The 14526-nt window shown below is 41.9% G+C and overlaps 1 long non-coding RNA gene across 4 annotated transcripts; it reads right to left on the bottom strand.

Annotated features, from left to right (window-relative positions):
- Positions 1-785: 785 nt before the first annotated feature.
- Positions 786-14478, bottom strand: LOC138920317 (uncharacterized). 4 transcript variants are annotated; one of them, XR_011431294.1, is made up of 5 exons: positions 14128-14478; positions 9713-10353; positions 9140-9166; positions 7981-8138; positions 786-2013 (listed from the first exon to the last, which is right to left on the bottom strand). It is a non-coding gene; the product is annotated as an uncharacterized lncRNA (long non-coding RNA). The 4 variants fall into 4 exon arrangements; XR_011431296.1 differs by lacking the exon at positions 9140-9166 and having other exon boundaries at positions 787-1130; positions 1371-2013; XR_011431293.1 differs by lacking the exon at positions 9140-9166 and having other exon boundaries at positions 787-2013.
- Between the last annotated feature and the right edge of the window lie 48 nt (positions 14479-14526).

A 14526-nucleotide genomic window follows, 5' to 3' on the forward strand; every position in this document is an offset into this window, starting at 1 on the left:
TCAGCACTGGGGGTGGTAACTGGGACCAGTTGAGTCGTGTCCGCTCCCCAACCCAAGAACCTGGAAAGAAAAATAGGTATTGGTCTCTGAGAGTTAAACTCTCAAATAAACACAGAAGAATCTGTAGACATCTGCAAAGTTACTTTAGTCAGAAACAGGAGGCCCGGGCCTGAGCCTTGACTGAGAGGATCAACCTGGCAGAGAAAGACGAGGAAATCTGAGGAGAGCTCAAGCAGTGTGGAAGACAGAAGGGGCAGTGACGGAGGAGCCAGGGGGTGCTGACTGGCCTGTCCCTCCCCTGGCTGAATCACGTATTTTTTGTTTGGTGCTACAGTGTTTTCAAAAACAAAATTTGTTGCAACATTTAAAAGTCAAAGGATTTCACTTCTAAATCCTGTTTCTTTGTTTTTCTGGAAAAGCTAGACGCCTTTGGCCTGCCTTTCTACAGCGATCCTGGGCTGCAGCTGGGTGGGACGACCCCTTCACAGGGGCCAGTGCTCTCCATCCTGCCTCCTGACCCCCTCAGCCCGCCCATTTCACTCATTATCAGGTCTGCCTGGCTCTGTGGGCATCTGAGTTTGTGTCCCTGGAGAGGGGAGAGGACGTTAAACAGATGACAGCTCTAGCTGTGAAGACACTGGCTTCTGGCCACATAACCAAGTCTTTCTGACATTGACTAGTGTGAGTCTGTCTGCCCCTAAGACTGCTCCCCATCTGACTGAGTCCCTTTCCTGACTCTCCATTTCACACAGAGCCTGGGCAGCATGTACCTGAGGTGCGGGTGGTGGTGGCAGTGGCTGTGGTTGTCATCATGTGGGTGTTCCTGCCAGGGACAGTGGCTGCTGGGCCCTGTGGCTTTCCTTGGTCCTTCTCGTGTCTCTTTGGAAAGGGCTAGCCACTAGCTTTGGAAGCTGCCACAGACACTTCAGATTTTCTGTATTCCGAGGGCCCCTCTCAGGTTCCTCTGCTTGCCCTCCGAGAGGCTTGGCATGTCTCGGCCACTCCTCGGAGCTGGGTAGGGCTCTGGAGACCCAGGTGGATAGGCACGAACAAACCTTCCTCTTCTTCCAGTCCTCAGCCAAAACCGAGGGCAACTCTTTCCCCTTTTGTATTGCAGGTACCACCTCTTCCTGCAAATTAAAACAGACATTGTCCACAGCCAACTGCTCTGCTCCTTTTCAGGTGCTGCCTCCCTGGGTGCCTGTATCCTTCAAGGTGAGTGTGGCCGTGGCTGCCCACCCCCACCATTGCACTGGACTGTAGAGCTCTGGCTGTTCAGCCTCCCTCCTGCCCGACCTGTGCCCATCCTGCCCGTGTCCATCATTTGAGGCCAGGCAGGGCTGGGGACTTAGCAGCAGAGCCCTACTCACCTTCCCTCTGAAGCCAGTGGGGTCCTGGGGAAGGCTGAGCTGGGATGGTCACAGGGGCCTCTGCAAGAGCAAGGGTGCCTCAAGGCCCCGTGGTGGAGCTCAGAGTCTCTCTTTCAAATGGGATGGAATGTGTGACTTTATAAGAAGCTCTGAAGGGACATGGGGTGTTTTGTGCTCTGAGCTCCAGCCGTCAGCTGTGGGCCTAATGGGTATATTGATGAGGGAAAGTATGTCCAGGGAGATAGGTGTCAAACAGGTGTCATTTCAGACATTTGAAATGAAGTGTCAAAGCATTTATATATATCTTCATAGGTGTAGTATGTGTACATATGTGTACATGGACACTGTGTTTCATTCTTCAGCTTTTCTAGCCACCCGGCTTGGAGAGGAGAGCACCGGGTCACAGTCTGCTGTATCTCGGTTTGAAGCTTACTTCTCATTTCCTGGTGATTTCACAGCAGACAAATTACTTAAGCTCCTAAGTTTCAGATTCTTCATATATTAAATGGAGCGATCCTACCTCCTTCACTGCCATGTGAAGATTTCGTGAGGCTTATTTTCAGGGTTCAACGAGCCCCAGAGGGTGGGGCAGTGGGAAACAGCAACCGCCTATGACCCAGGGTGGGCTTCTGGATGTTTCCACCTGTAAGAAAAAGCTGTTTAATGGAAAAGCCGGAGGCAGCGCATTGCCATGAGGATGGCCCATACGTACAGTACTATACATATCTTTCCTGTATATTTGAATCTCCATCCAAATACCCCAAAGATGTCAGTCGATAAATAGTAATATATCTCTTACCCTCAATTAGGTATTTACATTTTCAAAGATGGCTCTTTTTTAATTAATTAATTATTTATTTATTGCAGTAACATTGGATTATAACATTATATAATTTTCAGGTGTACATCAGAACATATTTCAAATTTTGTGTAGATTACATCACGTTTACCACTCAAGGATTAATTACAATCCACCAAAGAGGGCTCTTAAAGACCAAACAGTCTTTAATGCCCAAGTAATGATTCTGTAACAGTAAAACTTGAAGCATCATGAGTAATCCAACAACTTTACTGGACAAGGGAAGCAGTTTCTTCTGAAACTAACCCTGACTATTACCTTCCCAAACACTTAAGAAACAGTCTTTGCCTATTAAGATAGTAGTGGCTTACCTGCTGTCCAGTCACCATATCAAAAACGTTTCTCACCATTTTAACACAAATTGTTCTGTCATTATAAGCTTATCCAGTGGAAGTTAACTAAGTTTCTTCTAAGTGAGTTTACACAAAGCCTCACTCTTGAGAATCTCAAATAAAACAAGAAACGCACATCTCTTGGTCACCCACTCTAGTTATTGTATGGTGCTAGATGCTGGGAACACTAAGAAATATAAGACAAGAAGACATGGTTCCTGTCCTGAAGGAGTTTGCATGGTCAAAACAAAAATAAGTAGTAAAGCAAATCATCATGTGGCCAGTATAAATCTCCACAACAATGCAGTAACGCACTCACCAGAATTACTGGTTTCCCACTGCATTTAGAATAAAGACAAGACTTCTTCACAGGCCCTCTGAAAACCCATATGCCCTATGTGACAGCCTTTCTCTGCCATAAGTCCACTTTCTCTCTCTGCTCCAGATATACTACCCATGTCTCAGTCCCTTCTTCTTACCATATGCCCTCCCACCCCAGGGCCTTTGAACAGGCCTTTTCCTGAGCCTAGAAGGCTCTTCATTGCCCTTTCTCTCTAGAGAATTCCTTTTCATAATCAAAACTCAGATAAGTTGTCACCTCCCACCCTCATTATATGCTTTCATTGCCCTCATATGCCTATCCTTCTTGGTATTTTTCACTGTAGCAAATCCTCTACTCATTACATAATTATTTAAATAATATATTTCTCTCTACTCAAAGCTCCATGAGGCAAGGATCATGTCTATTGTTTGCTTGTCACTGAATCACTAATGCTTAGCATATAATAGGGCCACAATACATATTTGTCTGAATAAACAGGTGAATGAATGAATATGTGGACTTATATAAATAAGTTAATCCATATCTTTTTTATTTGATAATAATCATTTAATATATAGTTATTAAAAGTTTCAAGTTCACTCAGCAAATATTTATAACATCCCTACCATGTACCCGGCACTCTGCTGGCGCTTAACGTAGAGATAAAGACACAGTCCCTGTCCTTGCTGCCCCCTGAGAGAGACAGATGAGTAAACAAATAATTACAACACGACACACATTGTAGGTAAGAGATATCCAGAGTGCGATGAGAGCACAGAGGCAAGAATTAACTCTGCCTCGGGAAGCGGCAGAAGACAGACTTCTAAGGAGGTGGCATTTAAGCTCTTGAAGAAGAAGTAGAAGTGCAATAGGCAAAATAGTGAGAGAAGCCGTTCCATGCAGAAGATGGAATGTGAAAAAAGTCAACCGTTTTGAAGAGTTTGCTACATCCTGGAAGAGCGGATAGTGAGGCACCAATGTGCCCGAGAGTGTGTGGGAAGGGAATGACTTGAGATGGGGTGGAAACTGTGGGCTGAGGTGAAGAGAGGAGGACACGATAAATCTGAGGTTAGAACAACACACCCAAGTGGGACTGAAAGGCAGTTAGTGGGACGTACAGAATAAAGGTTGGGCAAGATGATCAGAAAGAGAGAAAAGCCTTCACGGGAATGATGGGCGATGTGTGGGAATTAGGGACTCCCATCTCTGGTCTCCTTTTCAAAATCATACTTCATAGTACAGTGTGTCCCACACTTCCCTAAGGACAACAGTCACATGACTGTTAAAATGCATATTCCAGGGACATATCCCAACCCCCCTGAATCAGCATCCCCAAAGGAGAAGCCTGGAAATCTAATGTTTAACCAAGACCCCAGGTAACTCTTAGTATCAGGGAAGCTGGAGAAACATTTCCAAAGGGAACTCCCATTCCTCCCTCAGGTGAGCTCAGCATCCTTTCCCAGCTCTGTCTGTTCACCTGTCAGGGATGCGGCTGTCCAAGAAAACATTAACTTCCATTAACAACTTACATAATGACCTTTTCCCCTAATATAATGATCAAACACAACTGTGCCACCACAGGGAAAATAAGGGGTAGACAGCATATCTTCTGATAACTGCACATACTACCGGAGGAAAATTTCAGCCATTTATGCTCAAAAGGTAGGGAAACTGGATGCTGTGCAGAAGGAAGAATGCCCATGAACTTCCTCCATGTGTGCAGAGGCTGTGGGTGATTTGTTAGGTCTCTACATCCATTTGCTTCTCCCCAAGTGACTAACTATCAATTAAATCACCAGTTGAGGTCCCAAGAGATGTGTTGCCGACTACAGAACAAATGAAATTCTTTCAGCATTTAGTTGTTGGGCTTTTCACTGACAGAGAATGCAGAAAGGATGTATACACATCACACAGCCATTCTGAGTTTGTCTCACCCCCTCTTGAGCAACTAAAGTCCTTGAGCAACGAAAGACTCGAGAAGCCAGTGTGATAGAGCACGTGAAAGGAACTGGCAAAGGCGTAGTAGACTGAACCTGGCGTCAGTTTTCCTTCATTTCTATTCTGCCAGCTTGGCAGAAGTTTATGTCAGATTAGCCATCGTTCTTTGAGACTATTTCAGCTCTGGTTCACCTGTAATTTTTCCTTTATCTTCAAGCAAGTTTAATATTAAAGGTTTGTTTCCCTTTAAATTCCAAAGCCCTTATTCTGTGTGAATGAGACAGTGAGGTTCAGCTGTGGGCATTTTAGTTTTGATCCTTTACTATGTGCGCATAACAGAAACTATAAATGTATTCATATTCAGAAGCTATGAATGTGTTGTCTTTTAATGACTGTTTGCTTTAATTCAGTTTAAATTACTCAAATGCAACAAAAGTGTTATCAGTTGAGATTATTTCTGTGGCAAGTAACAGAAAAGCTATTCAACTGGCTTAAACAATTAAAGGAATTTACTGGCTCCTGTAACTGAGAAGTCCATAGAATTTTCATGGCTTGGTCCAGGCATGGTTTGGTCCAGGCACTGGCTCAATTTTTCTGCAGTTCTCTCAGTTCTGTGTGCCTTCAGATGTTGGCTTTGTTCTTGGGCTGGCCTCATAAAATGACTGCCTTTAGCATTCATGGTGGCTTTGTATTCGTATCCAAGGGCAAAGCAAAGGCCAAGGCCAGCTTGTAGAACCATGATACAAAAGTCCCAAGCCTCGCTCTGATTGGACCACTCGGATACACCCTCTGTAGCTACGGGCATGTTATGCTCTGATTGGCTTACACTGTGTCAATCACTATGACAAGAAAATGGGATTATTCTGAGTGGCTTAGACCAAGCAGGGGCCCTACTCTGGATCTGAAGATAAGTTTCACCCCTCCTAAAGTTCACGGTTGTCACTCAAGGAAGCTGAAATGGATGTTAGAGGAACAATTTCAGTGTCTGCTTCAATTAAACAATATTTTTAGCAATTTCAATTTAGTACAGTGTTCCTAAATGCCTATTTTTCTTTTGGAAATTATTGTTTATTTCACTACATTGAACTCTTTCCAAATGCAACATACTTTAGCACCCAAGGGCAATGATTGGCTGAGAGTCATCTAACACAAGACAAGACGTTAGCAAGAATTTCAGGACATCCAGGTCAGTGGTGGTCTTATTTCTTATTCTTTCTCTCTCTCCACTTTCCCTTATTTTTCTCTCCCTCTATTTTCTGGCTAGCTTTTCCTTTTTCTCACTTCTTTCCTTCCATCTACAGTCCTCTTTTTCTTTTCTTAATATGCCTTTTAATATATGCAAACACAACAGGATGTGAGATTAGACATTTCCTCACATCTCACAATTTTAGCTAAAGACTCAAAGCCTTTGAAACAGGTGACAGTATCCTCCTAGGGAGACACTAGACACAGCCTCCCAGGAATTATTAAAAGGGGCCAAACACGCCCAGTCCCGTTGCCTAGTGGTTAAATTCAGAACACTCTGTTTTGGTGATCCGGGTTCAATTCCTGGGCACAGACCTACACCACTCGTCGGCAGCCATGATGTGGTGGGGTCCCACATACAAAATAGAGGAAGACTCTCACAGATTTTAGGTCAGGGTGAATCTCCTTCAAAAAAAAAAAAAAAAGGGAGGTGAGGAAGACAAAGCCCTAAAGAAAAGTTAGTTGTGGGAACATTTTTTTAAAGTTATACCACATTTTAATGTAAAGAAAAAAGCTATTTCCTAACTGTACCCTACTGAATTCAGTTTATGTAATAAACTTACTATATGAATACAAAGCATCATGTATGTATCTTCAACATACTTTCTGTGAACACACCTAAATAATGCATCAGTCATGTCCTGCAGGAAACAGGGAATGTTCAAAGAGAGTGACTGAGGAGTTTACACAGATGTGGGCGGGGCTAAGGGGTAAGGAACCAAGCAAAGATGGTGAATCCCTGAGCTAGCAACAACTGGGAGACCTTAGCACCCCTTTGCCTGCAGGGAGACAGGCGAGGGAGTGGCTGCCCTAGCCCAGAGAGGGATGGAGCTGAGCTTCTCTCTGATCTGTTGGCACCTCAGACATCAGGCGGCAAGGAAGGTGCTGAACACAGAGCAGGATGGAGACGGGTGAAAAGCCCATTGGGGTTGGCAAGTGGCAGATGTTCAGCACATATAATATATTTCAATTTCTAAATTCTGACAAATATAATTGTAATTGATATGTAGATGACTCAAATTACATAAGACTGATGATAAAGTAGAATTTCCCCATTGAGTCTCCTGGCAAAAATGGAATTATATTCCTCAAGGAGAAAAAATTAACCTCAGGCCAATGAAATTAGCCTTAAGAGTATAAATAATGGATTTACACAGAAATAGTATTCACCGAAAATGAATACAGAGAATCATATGATAAAAATTAATCACCCAAACAAATCTGCAAATAAAAATGCTGAAAACGAAAGCTGAAGAAACAGCAACCCCATGTGAGCTCAGAAATGGAGGCCACAGCCTCAGCCCACCTCACCCACATGGACACATCTGCACGGACCATTAAAGTACTGGCTCTTTTCACATCTTTGTTAAGACAGACCCTCAATGCTGTATTTGTTGACATCTGAAGTCTAAAATCATGACAAAATTGTCTATACTCCTAGGAAAACAGAAATCTTAGTCCTTATTAATATCTCAAAGAATCACTGTTTGCATTCTTATTTTGTGAATTTAAAATGGGCCACTTAAACTTTCCAGGTCTTTGTTCTTCTCACTGATGAGATAGGGAAGTGCGATTTGTTCAACTCTGTCCCCAACCTGCCCCCTAGTTAGTTCCCACATTCCAATCATCTCAGTCTCTGTCTCTTTCTAAATTCAACTCAGCACAGAATTTTGTGTTCCGCTATTGCTCTGGAAAAGTTTCTTCCCTGTCCCCACAACACACACACACACACACACACACACATGCACACACACTTGCAACACACTCCCACTCCTATCACTGTCCAAGGAAATCCTTCAAGGTCTAGTTTAAATGTTAATATCTTCTCTCAAACCCTCGCTAATCTCGCCCTGTACCCCACTCCCCACCCCCAGTCTGGCCAATACAATTGAACATCCTCTCTCCCCTGCTCACCTAGCACTCAGTCTCCAAACTGCAGAATGGTCCTCATCCCCTTACAGTTAGCTGTTCTGGTGAACATCTTCCCGTTAGATTGTTCGATCTTGGAGGAAGAAACAGTGCCATTTATCTCTGTATCTCCAGCAGCAGAGGAAGAAGGTTCATAATTTATGCTGAAAGAAGGGGAAAAAATATCTGAAAAGGTTTTCAAGGTGTCTTAAAGGTTTTGTAAGCAATAGAAATAACCCCCACGCCCTCCCCTCTGCTCCACTGTTATATCGGGGCCAAGCCACAAGGAGACAGATGGTGGACATCTGGGCTGCCCGCTTCGAAACTGGCTTCCCGCTTGACCCAGAAATCAGGTCAAGGCCCAGAATCCCTTTAAGATAAATATAAGAGCAATGTGTAATAAATTAAAACCTCCTTTTCCCACTTAACTCTTAGCCAAGTTCTATAGGTCAAGTTAAAATGCGAAGTAGTCAGGAATACAGACACAACATTTGGTTTTTATAATGGCACAAGTACCCCCCTGTGCTGCTGTCAAGACATCCAGTGCCATTCAGGTTTGGAGGACCACCTTGCACATTTGGGATACTTCTAAATCAAGCAGTGAAAGGCTATCCTGTGTAAATTTAACACCTTCATGGCAAATTTGTTTAGGGCTTCCATGTGCCAGATGATACTTTTGATTCCTAATTGGGGAAGCAAAATTGAGGCAAGATGATCATACCAGTGGAAGATGGAACGGGTCTAGCATTGTCGTAGGTTGGCTCAGTTAGCAGGAAGAGATATAATGAGTGTAGTTCTACCTTGCATCCAGACGAAGCCTAGGGTGCATCGTCCAATCCATCCAGGTGGCAGCCAAGGCCATACGTTGGAGCCACGAAGCCACTGAGTGCCATTAGGGGCTAACCAATGTACGCTGGACCATCTATCCCAGTGAGTCCCAAACCATAGTATTTTTTTTTAAGGCTATGATATAAGAAGATATATAGCTGGGAATTTGTCCCATACGTTGGGTGCTATTAGGCCACGTATCACAAGTGTGACTGGTTTGTTCCCAAAACAGAGTGGCCTTTTGACTCAGTTGACCACTAGTAGGAGTGAGCCAAATATATTCATCCCAAATTTGATATAATCTATCCTGCGTGTATTGGTAGGTTGGGGACTTTACCTTTGGAACTCACTGTTTGTGATCCACCTGTGACAATGAGAATTTAGTTAGTATTTGGGCAGTAGAGTTGAAGGAAAAGGTGTGATTGTGGCCAGGGACCTTCCAGGTACCAGAGACTGACAGCCACAGGGAGACGTTATGATTAGTAAAAGATGAATCTTGTAGAAGAGAAGAGCTAGAATCTAATACCCATGAATGTGTACTATAGCTTCTACTGAAACATAATCTTTCTCTCTAAAATCACCCTCATTTTTACAAAAGATAGTTAAATTAAGATTAACTGGTTTGCAAAAGAAGTGTAGCTTCAATAAAACTTAGTCCAATTATTTACGTAAGTGCAACAAGAATAGCAATTGATCATACAAGCTTTTTAAAATCTGCTTTGCTGGAACTTTTTATGTAACCTCAGATTGAACTTTAAAGGCCTCTCAAGGCCAGAAAAGCCCAGCCAAGGACTTGCCATCAGATTTTGCCTGAAGTACCTACAGATTTGTGTGAGTTTCTCTTTTCGAGGTCCCCTAAAATGTTTCGAGGTTCCTTGCACCTGCCAGATAAGTGAGCTTCCTTACTTACCAGGTAAGATTGCTGGAATCTCTGTAAACAAGGTGCCAGGCCAATATTTACAAGTGGCTTTATTCCAGAAAGTCCAATCTGTGTTCCTGAGAAGCTGTCTTGTCATATCTGAGCCTGTATGTTTCTCTCAAATACGACATTCCAGTCAAAGCCTTGGTAATATAACCAATGTGTCCTGTTACAAGAAGAACAGATTCTTATTGAAGTTCTGCAAATAACTATATTGCCACAAAATAACCATCCTCACTCACAAAGAGTTTCCAAATTCTGGAGGGAACAGGTAGGGAGAAAAAGATAAATGTTTCAGTTCTGCTCATAAAGGTATAATTTCACCAAATTGCTGTAAGTCATAGTTAGCATAAGAGAAAAGAGAAAAAGATTTCCTTAAATCCGAGAAAACAAAACATCAAAAAAATCAACATTTCAAACAAAAGTCATAAAAAATTATAATCATCCTCATCAGTTCATACAGTCCTGTATAATCGATTCTTGATCTTCATCTTCTGTTAGCAGTTTTATGAGGCCATCAGTTTCTCTGTTAGAATTCTGTAATTTCTTACCCAGTTCAGTTTTATGATCTGAAAGTTGATCAGAAACTTGTATTCTAGAATCCTGTGTCAGAATTCTTTCCATGAATTTCTCTGGAGATGAAACATATATGAAAAAGCAAAAAGCATCAGAGTAAAACAGCAACTATCTGCAAATGACAAAAGACTCAAAAGGGCAATTGACAAAGAAACTTGGCTACTTCTGTGACATACAACACTTCAAGACAATAACTGGAATTATGACTGCTAACCGGGACAGATCAGAATTTTAGGAACGTTATATAATTTTAAACCACCTATATCAACAGCATTCACCCACATAATGCCACCTAAGAAAAGTTATCATCACTTATTTAACAATGCTTCCCACGTAATTTAATAGACCAAATAAGCCCAATTAGTTTAGTATTTTCCTCCTTATAGGAAGAGAGAACAAACTTCTTTGAGAAGTCTCAGGGGCCCTCTGAAAATCCTGAGAGAAATTTTCTTCCTTGTACCAGGTGAAAAGAAAGCCTTCATTCAGGATTTGAATTTTTTTTTTTTTTGAGGGAGAAGTTTGTCAAAAATATCAAAAGTTTTTAAAACATTTGTTCAAATAGGAAAAAATGCTCACTGTGAAACATGCTCAGTATATATTCAAAATGACAACAGAAACAGTCAAAAAATCTTAGAGAGAAATGAGTCCTTCTGAACATAGGAAATTATTTTAACAAAACATAGTTTTTCTGTCTTTTAGGTAGACTTAGAGGTAAAGGAAAACCTTTTATCACCTCTTTATCAAGAGCAGACCAAAAGTTCAAGTAAATTATCCTTTTGAGAGATAGAACCAAATTTTAATTTCTGTACCAGCTTATTAAAACTCAATTACTTAATTGGATTTACTTTAATCTTAGCCAACTTGACCAGGCATAAAACTCCCTTCTGAATTTCTCTTTCACAACTTTCTTTTTACATTCAGAATTTATCCCATGCTTTCTTTCTTCCCTTCTGGTACTTTAAGACAAATTTATCTTTCTTAACCCAACAAACAAAAATCTTTCCATTCTTTATAGCTTCTTTACTGAAAACATACATTTTACTTTCCTTCAATACAGAGCTGTTTTCCTTAGTAATTTCCAGTAGCTTTAATTACATATATTAATTACAATTTTAGACTCTATTAAAAACTAAAAGGGCAAGCAATTACAAACTGTCTTTTATATCAGCATTCTAAGCACTTTTCATAATTTCTGGAAACACGCCACTTCACAGTAGTAAAACACAGGTATATTTGCTGGTAGACCCAAACATCCTTTAGCCTCTCTAGAATAAGAAGCCAAAAATAGATAACTTAGATAGATTTAGTAATAATGTTTCAGTGTTCTATCCCATCCAAAACTGACCCAACTACTCAACAGATTTTTATCATTTCACTTAACTTGGCAAAACTCTAAAATTTTAAGTTACCAAAAAGAATTTGGAAGCTGTTTTTTTCCCCAGGTATACAGACCATAAAACATAATTATTGCACCCAAAAACTCTTACGTATTTTCATCTATCCAAATCATTTCTTTCCAACAATTATGCTCAGATTACCCATGAAAATTTCATGAGACATTAGACAAAATTAGCTATCATTTAAAGCTGTTATTTTTCTGATGAATTTCTAACAGACAACATGAGCTTATTTGGCTCATAAACCCAGGCTACATGTCTGCATCATATCCAAACACCCACGTCTCTGAGGACAAGCCTATTTCAATCAAATCAACAAACTTAAACAAGCTTTTGTTTACCAAAGATTAATTTATATCATGTTAACCTGAAAGACATTGGGTTAATTTCTATCACATTTTGAATTTATGTAAGTGCTTACTTTAAGGCAATTAAACAGAGCTCTTAATTTTGGCCATACCATCCAGAGGTAAAATATCACACATATATAACATACATATAGACACACATACACAGAGTCTCGACAGCCGTTGCTTAAAAATTACTGACAAGAATCAGATACAGTAATACAAAGCTCAGCAGTTATGAATCCAAATTTTGTTTTAAGCCTTTTTACCAATATTTGTGACGATCCTCAAGATGCCATATTTTTGGCAAGGGCACACTTATGGCTATTTGTTCCTTTTTCCTGTTTTCTTCTCTCAGTCTTAGGAATTAGTGATGGGCTAGATAGTCCCCAGAGGATTTGCAAGCTCTTTGAGATAAGGGAAAGGAGTGGAACCTGAACCAGCTCTAGAGCTGCTTTTCCAGCCTTACAAGGATTTTCCAAGGACAGTTGCTCTGGATTTCTCAGAAATTGGGTTGTAATTCGGATGACATTATAGGTTGATCTACCTGTCCAACTACATCATAAAGGCACAGAGAAACCCCTCACCCCTCAAGTTTTCTCCAAGATGGAGTTTCTGGGGCATACTCCATTCAGTTGAAAGTGTTTCCAAATAGTTAAAATGCACCCGAGGGGTAAGTCTCTGGGGATGTTTGGGGCATTCCCTATGGTAGTAAAGCCGGTGTCCAACCAACAGTGCCTGGAGAAGGGTGCAGAGCCCGACTGCAGGTGTCAATACGGTTATAAGATTTAGTCAAGTCCTGCTCAACCAGGGCACTTAGTCCCTAAGCCAGCACAAGGCCAGCCAGGGAAGCAAGAGGAAAAGGCCTGGAGCTGGCTGGGGGCTGGGGATCCCAGCACCTGGGTAGAGAGTTAACTCCCTGGCAAAAGATTTTCAAGTTTTTGATCTTACAGAAGGTCCAGGTTCTGCTCAGGTCCAGCCTGAACTTAACCTCGACTTGGTGACAACAGAGGAAGTGACGAATGAAACAGGCAAAGAAAGGGAAAGAAGAGATCAGGTCTCTCCCTCATAGCCTCTTCTCAAGGGTTATCAAGATAACAGTCACACAACAGTTTCATGCCGGGGCACAAAACCCCAGCAGGACAGTTCACAGAATGAATCACAGATTTCCTACCTGTATAACCTATGCAGTAGGTGACTAAAATACTCAGAGTCAGCTGCAAAGAGAGGGCACCCTACTTAGGGTCTCCCGGGTGATCAGGCCAGGAAACCAGAGGAGGGGCTCCCAGGGATGGAGCCTTTGACTCTTTTAAATATTTGTTTGTTTCTTATTTGCAAAGCTTAAAAGGAGGCCAAAATGGCCACTGTAACTTTAAGAGACATGAAAGAAAAGGGTCCATTATCTTGAAATCCCCCATGAACCTAGGGCAGCATCCTACCCGTTGTTCCTCCTGTGGGGTTTCTATAGCAAGGGGTGATGGGGCATCTCCCTGCATTGCATATCTTGTGTACCTTCCCTATTATGCCTGGCAGTAATAGGTGCCTGTTGAATGGTCCCAGAGATACAAGAATAGAGAAAAACAGTGAAAAATTTTCCGCGGGTCTGGGGGATATTCTACCCATTTTCATCCTGGAGCCATTCTCCCAAGAAGGGGTTTCCATACTCAACCAAAGGTTATGGTTTGGTACTTTCCTTGAACCACAGTCCCAGTTGGGACTTTCCCATGGTTCAGAGTGTGGTCAGGAGCCATAGGCAGGGATGCCAATCCAGCCTCAGGAAAAGAAACCTGCCACAGGAGTCTTGGAGATTGGCGACCGTCCTAATGACTTAAGTGATTGACCCGTGCCCATATAAAATTTATGTATTAGAGAGAGGTTTAGGAAGGAATGGATTAATTCGTTCTTCATCACCCTCAGGCTTAAGGTACTGATTCTCTTTGGGCTGAATGCCATGATTTGCCACATAGAGTAGCCTTGAGCAGCAAATGTGGATTCATACGGCTGTCTGAGAAGGTTCCCGATGAAGAAATGAATTTAGATTCATCCTTGAAAAGGAGGAAGGCACAACAAAGAAAAGGGCACTTACCAGAAGTTAAGCTCTGTGTGAGAGGCATTGTTCTAGGCCAGGACTAGCAAGCAGCATTCATCTCTAACCACCTGGGAGTGACTTCTTGTAGAAAGGGTAGAGAGGTTCCTGAGATGGCTCACTGGGACTGAGTATAGTCCTGGGCTCATGGTGTCTGTCATAAACAGAGGAATTGGTGACATGCCATAAGGTGCTGCAAGAGAGCATAGCAACATCATTGCAAGGCTTTAAGCTTAGCAAGAACAAATTACAAAATGGGTGACTGAGAAATATGCAACTTGCTGATGCTCATAAATTACTGTGTTAGATTGTTTGTGCTTTGGAATCAAAGGCCAGAAGGTAGTATCTTATCAAACATGAAGGCGAGGGGCTTAAGAACGCTGGGCCCTTGCAGGAACA

This window comes from Equus caballus, chromosome 23 (genome assembly GCF_041296265.1).
Source record: "Equus caballus isolate H_3958 breed thoroughbred chromosome 23, TB-T2T, whole genome shotgun sequence".
Taxonomy (NCBI): domain Eukaryota; kingdom Metazoa; phylum Chordata; class Mammalia; order Perissodactyla; family Equidae; genus Equus; species Equus caballus.